The sequence below is a fragment of the Vidua macroura genome, chromosome 5, assembly GCF_024509145.1.
Source record: "Vidua macroura isolate BioBank_ID:100142 chromosome 5, ASM2450914v1, whole genome shotgun sequence".
Taxonomy (NCBI): domain Eukaryota; kingdom Metazoa; phylum Chordata; class Aves; order Passeriformes; family Viduidae; genus Vidua; species Vidua macroura.
Genome location: NC_071575.1, coordinates 35,434,778 through 35,446,972, shown reverse-complemented (window position 1 = coordinate 35,446,972; position 12,195 = coordinate 35,434,778). Strand labels below are relative to the sequence as shown.

The 12,195-nt window shown below is 38.5% G+C and overlaps 1 protein-coding gene across 4 annotated transcripts in view; it reads left to right on the top strand.

Annotated features, from left to right (window-relative positions):
• SYT1 (synaptotagmin 1) overlaps nt 1–12,195 on the top strand; it is a 334,147-nt gene that overhangs the window by 77,714 nt on the left and 244,238 nt on the right. For 3 of the 4 annotated variants that reach the window (XM_053978183.1, XM_053978180.1, XM_053978181.1), the window contains exon 2: nt 3,585–3,675. The exons of the other annotated variant lie outside the window; for it this stretch is intronic. The gene's annotated coding sequence lies outside the window, so the exon portion shown is untranslated. The remainder of the gene's footprint in view (nt 1–3,584; nt 3,676–12,195) is intronic. 4 annotated transcript variants of the gene reach the window in all.

Below are 12,195 nucleotides of genomic sequence, written 5' to 3'. Positions count from 1 at the left end.
TTGCAGCTTTAAATAGCCAGTGTCAGAATGTGTTTCATGCAGAGCAGAGCTGTACCTTCACCTGGATACCACTCAAGGTGAGGCTGTCTGCTAACCCTCATTGTACTCATGTTACAGAAATGAGCAGTTAATCTTTTCTGTGGATAGATTTGTTTTTTTCCCAGAAAGCAATGAGAGCAAAGTGAAGGTATCTTCATCTTCCACTGTTTCTGGTAGCATCCTTTATAAGTTGGTCATTGATCTTTCTTGATATGAAAGCCTTTTCCCATCATTTTTTATTTTTTTTTTTTAATACCTGCTGCCTCCTTTCTCTCTCTCTCTTACTGCAATTTCCCCCAGATGTTCATACACTCAGGAGGTGTCTGAGAACCAGGCTGTTGATGAAGAACTAATTAATTAAACATATACCACTAGCTTGAGTATCTTTTTATACAATTGAAAAAGCAGGATGTGGCAAAACAAACAACTCCTACCCCCAGCCTCCATTCTGTTTGCGTTTTGTATCTCCATGGACAATACATAAAGGTTTTTCACAGACAGTATTCTGGCAAGCTCTCACTTGTGGTCCGTAGACCACCAGAGTGCTGACAGATGCACTGCTATACACAAATGCAAAAATTATATTTTTGTTGCTGTATGTATCCTGCAAAACCCCAAAACATTCAGATATCTCCCTGCTACTCTGTTCCAGCTCGCTCGAGCCATCTGCTTGGTTTTCCTGCTGCATTTGGTCTCATTAGTCATGTTCACATGTACTTCAGGCTGCTTAATTTCATTATGCAAAGTATTATGCACTGTTAGCCAATAAGTGAGAGAGATTCATTCTGCTCCCTAAGAGACTTGTAAAAATAAGTCTTAAATCTCTTAAGAAAACCTAAAAATTCTTGTTGAAACATGGTTCATGCTTCACTGTTACCTATATTAAAACCTACTAAAATTTAACTTATAGATTTATCTGTCTTTTCTTAACTCCTGTCTCCTTAGAAATATTTGCATCTAACTAGGATTTTTCAACACAGTTAAGATATGAACACAAAATTACATGTCATATTTGAAAGTTTTCTTTTTGGCAGATTTAGGTCTTCTGCCTAGCAGTGAGATTGCCAGTTCTGACAGAATGTGTTTGTGGCCATGCCTATGAATATTCACTAGACTTAGCAAAATCATAAGCCTTTTGAAAAGGAAAAGAATTCACAGAGGGAAGAGGGATCTGTTAATAAAACAAAGATGAAAAATCTCCATTTGCAGTCATTGCTAAGTGAGCTCTGGCTTCTCAGAACTCTGGAGGCTGACTGTGATAAACTCTAGTGTCCCTATCACCCAATGGACTTTTGTTGCAAGATGAAAAAGATCTAAAAAGAGTTTCCTGTGATGGCTTTTGGTACTTCCCTGTGTGTTACCCCAGACAGAACTCTGCCAGGATCCCAGTGGACAGAAGAGTACCAGAAAACTGGTCAGCCATAAGCTGAGGAGGGAATGGCTGAGGCTTGATGGTCAAAGGCAGTAGTCAACCTGGATAATGAGAAAGGGCATAAAAATTGGGCATGGAATGGAAAAGTGGGACTGACTAGACAAAAAGAGTCAGAATTGGGAGGAAGCTCTGGAGAAAACAGATTTAATTAGGAATTGGATATCTGGACAGCAGATGTAGAGCTGCCAACGTAACTGCCAGTAGAATCAGCCAGTAATCTTACCTTGAGAGAACTGGGAATGGTTGAGAAATGAGCCAGGGAGGCAGGAAAATGGAATTAGTGGGAGTTGTCTTGTATATATTGGAACATACAATATATGCTACATGCTTGAAGAAAAAAAAAAAAAAGACATGGAGCGGAAAAAAGGATCTATTATTTGGTGTATAAAATTAGTGGATTTTTTTATCTTAAAGAAATTTCATCATGAAAATAATTATTTTATTTGAAGAATCTGCTCCATATGGTATATGAATTCTAGAGCATTCATGAATAGGAGGGGTAAACCCCTTAAATTCCTTGAAAAAACAACCTAGGCACTGAATAAGCATAGCTCCCCACAACAAAATTGTGACTCAGAGACTTTCATAAAGTGTCAGAAATAGACTAAATTAAACTTCGAGTGCTTGACATTGCAGTGATGTTTTTTATTAATGTTGTGGTTTGCATCTAATGACTTTAATTTCACTTTGTTGTTTTGATAAATAAAGATATTCTATCCAGACAGCCACAAGCTACAAAATAATTGTTGACTGTGAGTCAGAACATTTTTAGCCAGCTTTTCCTGATAGTTATTTCATTAAAACCCTAGGTCCTGGAGTAATTGAAAGGCTTTAGTCTTTCTTTCCTTTTGTGATGGAAAAGACACATTAATGTGGACCTGTAAATTCTTGTACCCACAGACTTTGGTGACACTAAATTCAACGCAATGCACTTGCTGATATGAACTTTTATTCCCTAAAAATTAGAAGGCAAAAAATAGGCATATATTTACAGAAAATTCATTTTTACAGTATTGATTTCTTAGTACTTAACTAGTGAAAAACGAAAGCTTCTTAAGTATTTAAAATAATTTTAATGAATTTTTGATTTAATTCAATGCTTTTATTGTTTAAAAAGAATCTTTATCTGTACTTTTATAGTTTTAAATATTGTCATGTCTGACAAAATTAAATACTGATAGTACTGCCTCCTAAGGAAAATATTCAAAGTGCTACATGTAAGATGTAGGGACTGAGGACAGGCTTTATGGGGTGTGATTCAGGTACTAGGCAAGCATTCAAGGCATTTAAGGCTGAGAAGGATCCTTGAACCAGACTCGTGTGACTTTCAGCATATTGTTTAGTATTTGTGTACCTTAACTTTCATCTGTAGAAGAAATATATTGATATAGCTTTACTCCTCTTCTTTACTGTCTTAAGGGATTAGATTTATAAAAATCTTAAAGATGTCTAAGTCTTGTTCAAACAACTTCCAGCACAGTGAGCATTCAATCTTAACTGGAGCTTCTAGTTATAGCTGTGGGGGAAAAGTCATGTGAATTCCTTTAATTTACCAGAATATGAGACTCTATAGAAGGCAAATAGAAGAGCAGAGAAGGAAAAAAAACCTGATATAATCAGAATAGTTCTAGGAAATTGTTTTGAGTCTAAGATTGAATTGACTGATGTTGCTTTTGCCCCCTAATCCAAACTGTTCTGAAATTGTCTTTTTGTGTGTAGATGTTAAAAAATGTTCAAGTTAAAATCCATGTCTTTCTGGTGTCATGTGAATTCACTGAGCATGCTAAGTTAAGGAATCTTGTGGGCTACAGCTGTAGAAAGACATGATGTGCCCTTTACTTGGCTCACTGATGAAGCCTACAGAAATATGTAATATTGGCACATACTAAGAAAACAGTCCAAGTCAGTCCATGATGAAGAAATTTTGTTCCCATATTTTTCTTCTGTGTCTCTTAACAGTCTGATTAAATCTCATGATAATCAGCTGAAAGGCAGTGAACAAACCAAGTACATTTAAAAGAGTTTTTAAGCAGCAGTTGTTTGTGGGCAAAGTTGGAAAATACAGCACTATAGGTACTGGGAAGTGTTTACATTGAATGTCCTTCTTTTAAAGGGAGAAAAGGAATAATTTTCTGAACTGTGAGGAAGAAGAACCTTCATTCAGGATTCCCCTGTGAACCCTGCATTGATGCCAATCATATAAGGTATTTTAAACAAACAATATTCTGTTACCTTCTATAACCTATTAAATGCTTCAATCCATAGCACTTTCCAAGAATTAAAGTGGAGATACTAAAGAAATCACTTTTTCTGATGCAAAGTTTGTTAGATTAATGAACATGTAATTTTGTGGTAATACATGATATTTCATTCTGACAGTAAAGATTAAAAAAATCCAGTTGATTTGCATTTCTTGTTGAGATAATAGTTGTATTCTTTGCCTTTTCTCACCATCAATTTGTGTTTTATCAAATCCCAAGCTGTCATGGTTCATTATCCATAGATGATCTTGAGCAGCCTTGCATCACAAAAAATATGCTGTGGCATCTGCCATTGTGCACCACTAAACAGATCACTTCTGAGTAGGGTTTGTCTTTGATTAGTACATTCAGTAGTGTGTGTCCTTATATTTTTGCCTGTGAGTATCTTATGCAATGTAGCTGCATATAGTAAGGTACTGTGATTTTTCAGGTTGCAGATGGAATGTCTGCTGTGCCTTTTTAGCTGATGAGTTCCATTTGAGTTAATGCTTGTACACCTCAGTTTCCACCAGGCAGTCCCATTGCTTCTGTCGTCATTTCATAAAATTCAGTATCAGTGATGTAGACAGTGAAATTAGGAGGTGTGATTATAGTATCAGGCTTGCATTCTAGACCCTTTCCTGATTTTAGGAGCCAAAATTTAAATTCATGTCACAATTGTATTAACAGCATAATAACATCCAGATATAAATATATTTAATATAGAAGTCATTATTTCCTGCAAGGTACTTACATTGATAAAGAGACTCTTCATTTTTTAAAAGACAGGAGTTAATGATCCTGATGAATCCCTTCCAATTCAGCATATTCTATGATTCTGTCAAAAATATTTAATCTTCTAATTCCCCTGAATCTGTTCCCGTTCCACCAAAACTTGAAAATAAATTTTGATTGAAGTAGTAGGGTGTTCATTGCAGTGGGAAAATTAATTTCCATCTCGGTTCACTATCATGCATATCTCAGTTACCGGCAGTTTCTTCTGAGACTATGAAATACTGTCTTATGTATGTTTCTGGGAGTAAGTCACCAATGTTATAACACAGACTAATTTAAATGAAAGCAAATGTTTTGGGATTTGAAAGTTGAATTTCCATTTGAACAGTAGCTTCAAGGACTTGCATGCACATTTGACTATCTTGTGCCCTGAAGAGTATTGCTACTAAAGAGATGATCCACATAGACCCAGGAGCTACAATAAGGTTCTCAGGAATGTGAAATAGAATAAAGCTGTCAGTAAGGTAAATATGAAGTGGAAAAGGAAATTAAAGCAAAAATGGAATATGAATGAATCTAGGAGAATTTTTTAAAAAAATCTTTACTAGTAACCTAAGATTGCAACAAAACGTGAGGATCTGATGCATAAATCTGAACTAGAAATGCTTCTTAATTTGTCACCTGAGTCAGAGAATTTGTTTGGTAGGTCCACTAGTGTGCTGATGTCTACATAATATACTACAAATTGGGTTAAAGGGTCTGTAATAAGCAGAGTCTGTAGGAAATGCCTTCTGAGACTTTTTAAGTATTAGGAAGTGTTTAGTAAAGTACAAAAAAATTGGAAATTTTTAAATGTTACAAGGAATCTTCTTACTTAAAAACACCATTATACTGTCAGAAATATTACTTTAAGTGTTTTAGATGCAATTTGTCTTTAATACTACTTTTCATTTAGAAATATTTATGGTGTGTAGATCTTGGTATTTTTTGCTTTGGAGCTATTTATTGCTTGATAGTAACAGGAATGAAAGCAGTTCTCCTCTCACAGGAGCTATTACTTCCAGTGTAGTTGCTTTGAACATTCTAAAAAGGCAGAATGGTGCTCAGGCCAGCTAAGGGAATATCCACAGAGCATAGAGAAAGACTGTAAATATACAGATCCAGAATCAGGAGTCCCCAGACCAACCAGTCTCAATGGTCTGACCCATTTAAATTCAAGATACCATGCTAGTTGATGGCAAAACTCTCATGAGTTCTTTCCCTTTTTCCTGCCCTAGAAGTGTTTCTTTTCTAGGCCATTTGTGAAAAGCATGGAGCCCTAGAATCCTGGGACTGTGCAAGAAATAAGGACTAAGGTATTGTTGTAATGAATGCTAAAATTATAGGCAAACAATGTTGATAGACTGTAAACCTCCTTATAAAAATAAAAGTATTTATAAAATTTCCTATTGCTATGTTTTTTACCTCCTTTTTTTTTATGAACTAACTCTTCACTTATTTTCTCTTTTGAGACCCAACTTTCCACTGATAAAATCCCTAGGCTGTAGATGGATACATCTTGCTTCCTTTAACCTTGCCATCTTAAAGGTAAACCATTAAGCAACAGTGAAAATTGAATGTTACATAGATCTATGGTGTGTGCATCCATTAAAAAGAGAGAACAATAAATGCAAAAATTACCTTAATCAATATGTTGAAATTAAGCTCTTTATAACCTCTTTAGCTGAAAGTAAATTCAGCTATTTTATACTGGCAACATAGGCTGCAATGAGATTTATGGGCTTGGACAATTCAGATTGAATCAGATGCAACAAAGACTTCTTTGGGGAAAACAAAATTTCACAAAGTAATACAGTCAAGTTCAGACCTTACTCTTCCTGAAAGAAAGAGAATAAAACTGCTGTTGCAAAAACAAGCCTCTTTCTTCCCACAGTGCTGCATTTACTGTGTTACAGTCTAAACCAGCAGCAATTATACATAAGCTGTTAAACAACATGACAACAATCAAACAGTTGGCTCACTGAGCCAGAGGTGGTACTGAGAGCCCTTGCTGTTTATCCCAGTCAATCTCAGCATCAGTAATGGTCAGAAACCAGACGTTCATTCTCCTGCATATGTTTATGTGGCTTTTCTTTCCTTTTTGGCAGGCAAAAAAGGAAACTAAAACTATGTGGGAAAATAATAGTTTTATGAGGAAAGTATACATCTACAAGTGCACACCATATCTGGGAAGAGAATTGTGGCTTTTAACTGGATGGATAAAAGCCCCCCTAGATTACTACAGGACAAAGCCAAGAAGCTGGGAAAATTCGGAACAGTTTTGAATTGACAGGGCAGTGAGCGTTAATGACTTGGACACAAAGGAATACTGAATAAGTTTGCTGATAACATTTAATTAGGAGGAGCTGTCAACTCCCTTGAGAGCAGAGGGGCCCTGAAAAGAGACCTTGACCAATCACCAACCATATGAAGTTGAACAAGAGCCAAGTGCTGGATTCTGTACCTGGGATGGGGCAACCCTGGATGTAAGGACAGACTGGGGAATGAGATGCTGGAGAGCAGTGCCATGGAAAGGGACCTGAGGAATCCTAGTCAAGGGCAAGTTGAAGACGAGTCAGCAGTGCCCTGGCAGCCAGGAAGGCCAACCCTGTCCTGGGGGACATCAGGCACATCATCGCCAGCTGGGCAAGGGAGAGGATTGTCCTGCTCAGCTCTGCACTGGGGCTGCCTCACCTCAAGTCCTGAGGGCAGGTTTTAGTGCCACAATATAAAAAAGTCATGAAGCTATTAGAGAACATCCACAGGAGGGCAACAAGGATGGTAAAGGGTCCAGAGGGGAAGCTGTATGAGGAGCAACTGAGGTCACTTGGTTTGTTCAGCCTGTAGTAGAGAAGACTGAGGGGAGACCTCAGTGTGATTTTCAGTATTCTCATGAGGGAAAGAGTAGCAGATACCAATCTCTTCACTCTCATGACCAGTGTCAGGACCCAGGCAAATGCCTGAAGCTGTGTCAGGGGAGGTTTGGGTTGATATCTGGAAAAAGCTATTCAATCAGAGGATGGTTGGGCACTGGAATAGGCTCCCCAGGGGAAGTGGTCACACCACCAAGCCTGACAGAGTTCAAGAAGCATTTAGACAATGCTTTTTAGCACATGGTGGGATTCTTGAGGCCAGGAGTCAGACCCTTCCAACTCGAGTTGGATCCCTTCCAACTCAGCATATTCTATGTTTCTATGAGTAAATTATTTTAAGATTTTAGGGGGAAGAAGAAGACCCCAGGTGTAGAGCAAAATAAATGGCTACGTGGGTAGGATATTCTTTTATGGAATGAATTATGTTACAGATAACTACTGCCGGGGGTCATGCACATTTGTTAAATGACTGACCCTTGTCATTTGTCACAGAAAGGATACCAGATTAGTAGACCATAAATTTAGATTGATTCAGAAAGTCCTTTGGTCCTGTCACAGGTTTGGTCGAGCAATGTTGAAAAAATTTTGTGACAAATTGCCTCAAAAAAACCCAGCAGGATATTTCTTACTGTCTTTACATCTGAATAAATCAGGATGCATTTTAAGAAACCCCAGTGTGAAGCTAGGGGAACGGCTATGATCCAAGTCTCATAAGCATAGTCATTTTCTGAGGTACATGGAAATCATGAGCCTGAAGCCCTCCAAAGGTATAGTTTCATGATAGCATGTTTGCTGGAAGTGATGATCTTTTGCTCCCTTTTTGTTCCAGCGCTAAAAATGAACAGTAGTTTTCAGCCAGATAAGCCTTACTGCTGCCTCACAAGAAAATAGTGCAGTGATGTGCATGTGAAAAGTAGGGCAGGATCTCTTCTCTTTTGGTAGTAGCAAAGCCTTAAATCAGTTTAAGCAGCTTTTGAAACCTCTCCAGAACTTTGAGCCTTCACAGAAGGTGGCTGTGGGCATCAGGTGGTGGAACCAGCATATACTGTCTGTAGCAAGTATTGCTCACCTTGCTGTCAGCAAGTGTAGTTAGCATTGTAGTGAATAAGGAACTTTGGTCACTTTTGCATAATTTGACTACCTGAATTTGTAAAATTCAGTTCCCAAATTTGATTCCCAAAAGCAGTGGGCTGACCTCAGCTGGCTGCCAGGCTCCCACCCAGCCCCTCTCTCACTCCATGAGTCTCAAGATGAGGGCAGGGACATCACTTGCTTTAACGGACAAAACAGGCTCATCTTGATGGAGATTAACTTAATTTATTGCTGATGAAAATAGATTGGTATGGTGAGAAACAAGGACAAAACCTAAAACACCTTCTGCCCTTGCTTCTCTCAAATTCACTCCTTCATTCCCAACCCTTTTGATTGCCCCCACTGAGCAGCACAGAGAAGTGGGAAGTGAAGTTTGTGGCCAGTTTATAACAGCTGATCTCTGTCACTCACTCCTCATCCTTTTCCCCTTGTCCACAACAGGGACCTCCTGAGGCTGCAGGGAAACTTGCATGATCATGGTCCCCATTATGGGCTGCAGGGGAATCTCTACTCCAGCCTCTGGGGCTCCTCCTCCCTGTCCTCCTCCTTTCACCTTGGTGTGCACAGGGCTGTTTCTCACACTTTCCCCTCTCACTTGTCACTGCTGGTGGTTTTGCATCATCATAAGTGGTTTTGCACCATCTTAAATACATTTCCCAGAGGTGTTCCCTGGAGGTTTTGTCCCCACCTCAGCTCTGGGCTCAGCTGCGCCCTGTGGTGGGTGCAGTGGGGGTATCTGGAACCTGCTGTGACCAGCCCCAGGCAGACCCTGTTTGTCCTCCCAGTGCCCTTCAGCCTCTGCTGCAAGTGCCAGGACAGTGGTGCCCCAGACATCACAGTGTCTCTCAAACAGTTTGAGCTGCCAGAGAAAGGAAAGGTCGTTTTCTGAGGATAGTCTGGAAGACTTGAGGGTCTTTTCTCTAACCTTGTCTCACAAGTGAGCATATTTTGTGTGTAACCCTTTGTATGTGGCATTCAAAATAAAAAATACTAAAATTACATTCCTTCCCTTAAAATATTAAAAAATATTTGCCTTCTGTATCACTGTGAATCCAATTCTTTTATGTACTGCATGTGCAAAACATGACAGAGAACAGACCCAGCCCATGCTGGGACAGAGTCCCGGTGGACATCCAGGTCTTCAGTTGGAGTCAGGCAGACCTGCTGTGTCCTTTCTAGTGCCTGCCTCTGCTTTTGGGGTTTTCTGTTGTCTGCACACTTGGTTAGGGCACCATCCTGAGATAAATACATCCTCTGCTGTCTTCCCACTATTTATTTGGTAAACTGGGTGAATACAGATTCCTGCTTTATTATCTATGATTCTGTCTGTTGGTGTCAGAATGGTGGTGGCCCAACCAGAGCGATACTTTGTCCTTTGCAGTATGACAAACTGCTTGAAGCTGTTAGCACAAACAACTGGTTTGTTTTGTTCTCACATTAAAAGAAGATGCGATATGAAACCTTGTCTATTTTAAAAATACAAATTCTTATCTGTGTCTGACAGATCTCATCACTGTGAGAGGCCCAAAATTTGTGATTCTCTGTAAAATTTAATTATATGGCACTTTCCAACAACAACTTGTCTACCACTGACATGTAGAATTTCATTTTGTTCAAACATCTTTTGTGTGTGTCTTCTTGATATTGATAACAGTGACTTGTAGTAATGCTTATCTCTTTTTGATTCTGAAAATGTAATAAAGAAGAAAAATACAAAGTAATAGCTACATACATTAGTTAGGCAGACATCCATCAAATCTTTGTATCAGACTTAGCTCTTCAGATATCTCAAGAAACAGAGACTATAAAAGCAGCTGTAGGGTGGCAAACATGCCCACAAAACCAAATAAATCATTGCCAACACAGAAAATGAACCAAGACAGACTTCTCTTGTTCATTGATGAGTTTCTTTCTTCCCTTTTCCAGTTAGTTTTCTGAGCAAATTGTTACTTATTAATTAGCATTAATAATAGCAATAATTAACCATAATTGGTCTCTTTGTAGCTACCATAACTGAACTCTTCAACATATGTGAATCTTGGGTCCAATCCCCAAATTCTGAGGGATGTAAGGTAGGATGTCACTGAAAAGTGGGAAAGTAGTCTTTAATAACATGTTGTATACAGACAAGAGTGGTCATTTAGAGAAAAGCATGGAATCACAAACACATAGAACATCATCTCATCAGTAAAAGAAATCCATAATTAAAGAACTAGGAATATAAATGCATGCAACTGTAGGCATAACTCTTGTTTTGTAGTTTCCAGTTTAAATGACTGAAAATAGTGGATATTTATATGTAAACATATTTATATACATGACTTTGATCTGTACTTGTGGATAATAAAATGGACAAATGTACATATTGGGAGTATTTGGGACATATTATAGAAAAACAGGAAAATGTGATGGTATTGTTCAGTATATGCAGAGGTCTATTGTACAATGTTTGTTTGCAAGACATGATGTTTTTTTACATATATTTCTTGATTGTAAATTGCTGAATTTGCAGAATGATTCTGTAATGAGGCTTTGACTTTGTAACCTTTGGTTTGAGTAGCCAGATTCATTGCTAACTGAAGACTGAATGCAGAAGCCTGTATGTTTCCTTGGCAGGGTATCTGATTTGATCAGAAGTACCGTGGCAGTCTGCTTTATATTGTGGGAAAACTAAAAGTATTTTTAGCTTTCTGATAGGCTGTAAATAAGCTTTGATAGCAGTAAACAAGTTTCAGCTATGCTGTGTGAGACTGAACTCTGTGCACAGTGTGGCCTGCTTCTCAGGAGAAGCACAGATAGAAGAAGAGATTTCCTGAGCTTGTCACATGATTCTTTAAAAGCTTGTATTAAAGAAAAAGCAAGGTGGGAACAGCTGTGTGAAAACCATACCCCTGATGATCAAAACACAGGTGAGGAAGATATATACTGACTGATGAGGGATTTTATATTATCCCTAGGCAGATAAACTCAAATTGAGTAGCTAAGGCTGTCGCATTTCAGTTCCCAGACCAGATCCTGCTAGTGTGGTGGCTTTCAAGTCAGCTATTATAGATTGTCAACATGGAACCTCCTGAGCAAAGCATGTGAGGCTGTGCAGCTAGCACTAAAATAAAAGCTCTAAAACAACTATCACTCTTCACATACCCTGTATCAGCTCCAAGAGAGAACACGTCATGCACACTGCCCAGTGCTTCTTTCATGTATGCATGCATGAGGATGGATAGGTGGATCAGTTATGGAGTGTATACACGGCCAGCAGGTGGGACAATCAAGGACATCTGGTGTACTGGCTTTTGTAAGAAAGATTTAAAGTCTACTGGAATAGTACTAAAAAGTTACAGAGGGAGCAGGTGGAGAAAGGAGAGAGAGCTTCCATCTTGTCGCACTGTTACCTCTCTGTAGGAACAAATGGCTGCAGTGAAATGAGATCTCCTTCCACTTTGTAATCCTGTATGCCATTTAAAAATACTGTTGTGGAGAAATTACCCACATAAAGGTAGAGAATGCAGCTCTACTTTTCAGGGACAGAAAAAGAAACGGAAGGAAGCACTTGGACATCATTAGAATATGTGATTAATTTTGGCAGGGAAGATGTAAGCTAGCTGTACTGAATTTTGTGAAATTTGCCTTTTTGGCATGACATCAGAAGTCTAACCTGTATCAGTTAGAATTTCCTTGTACTGCAGCAAATAACAATTAAATAAGACTGACAAATTGTTTCAACACAAACTAGTTATATGTGAAG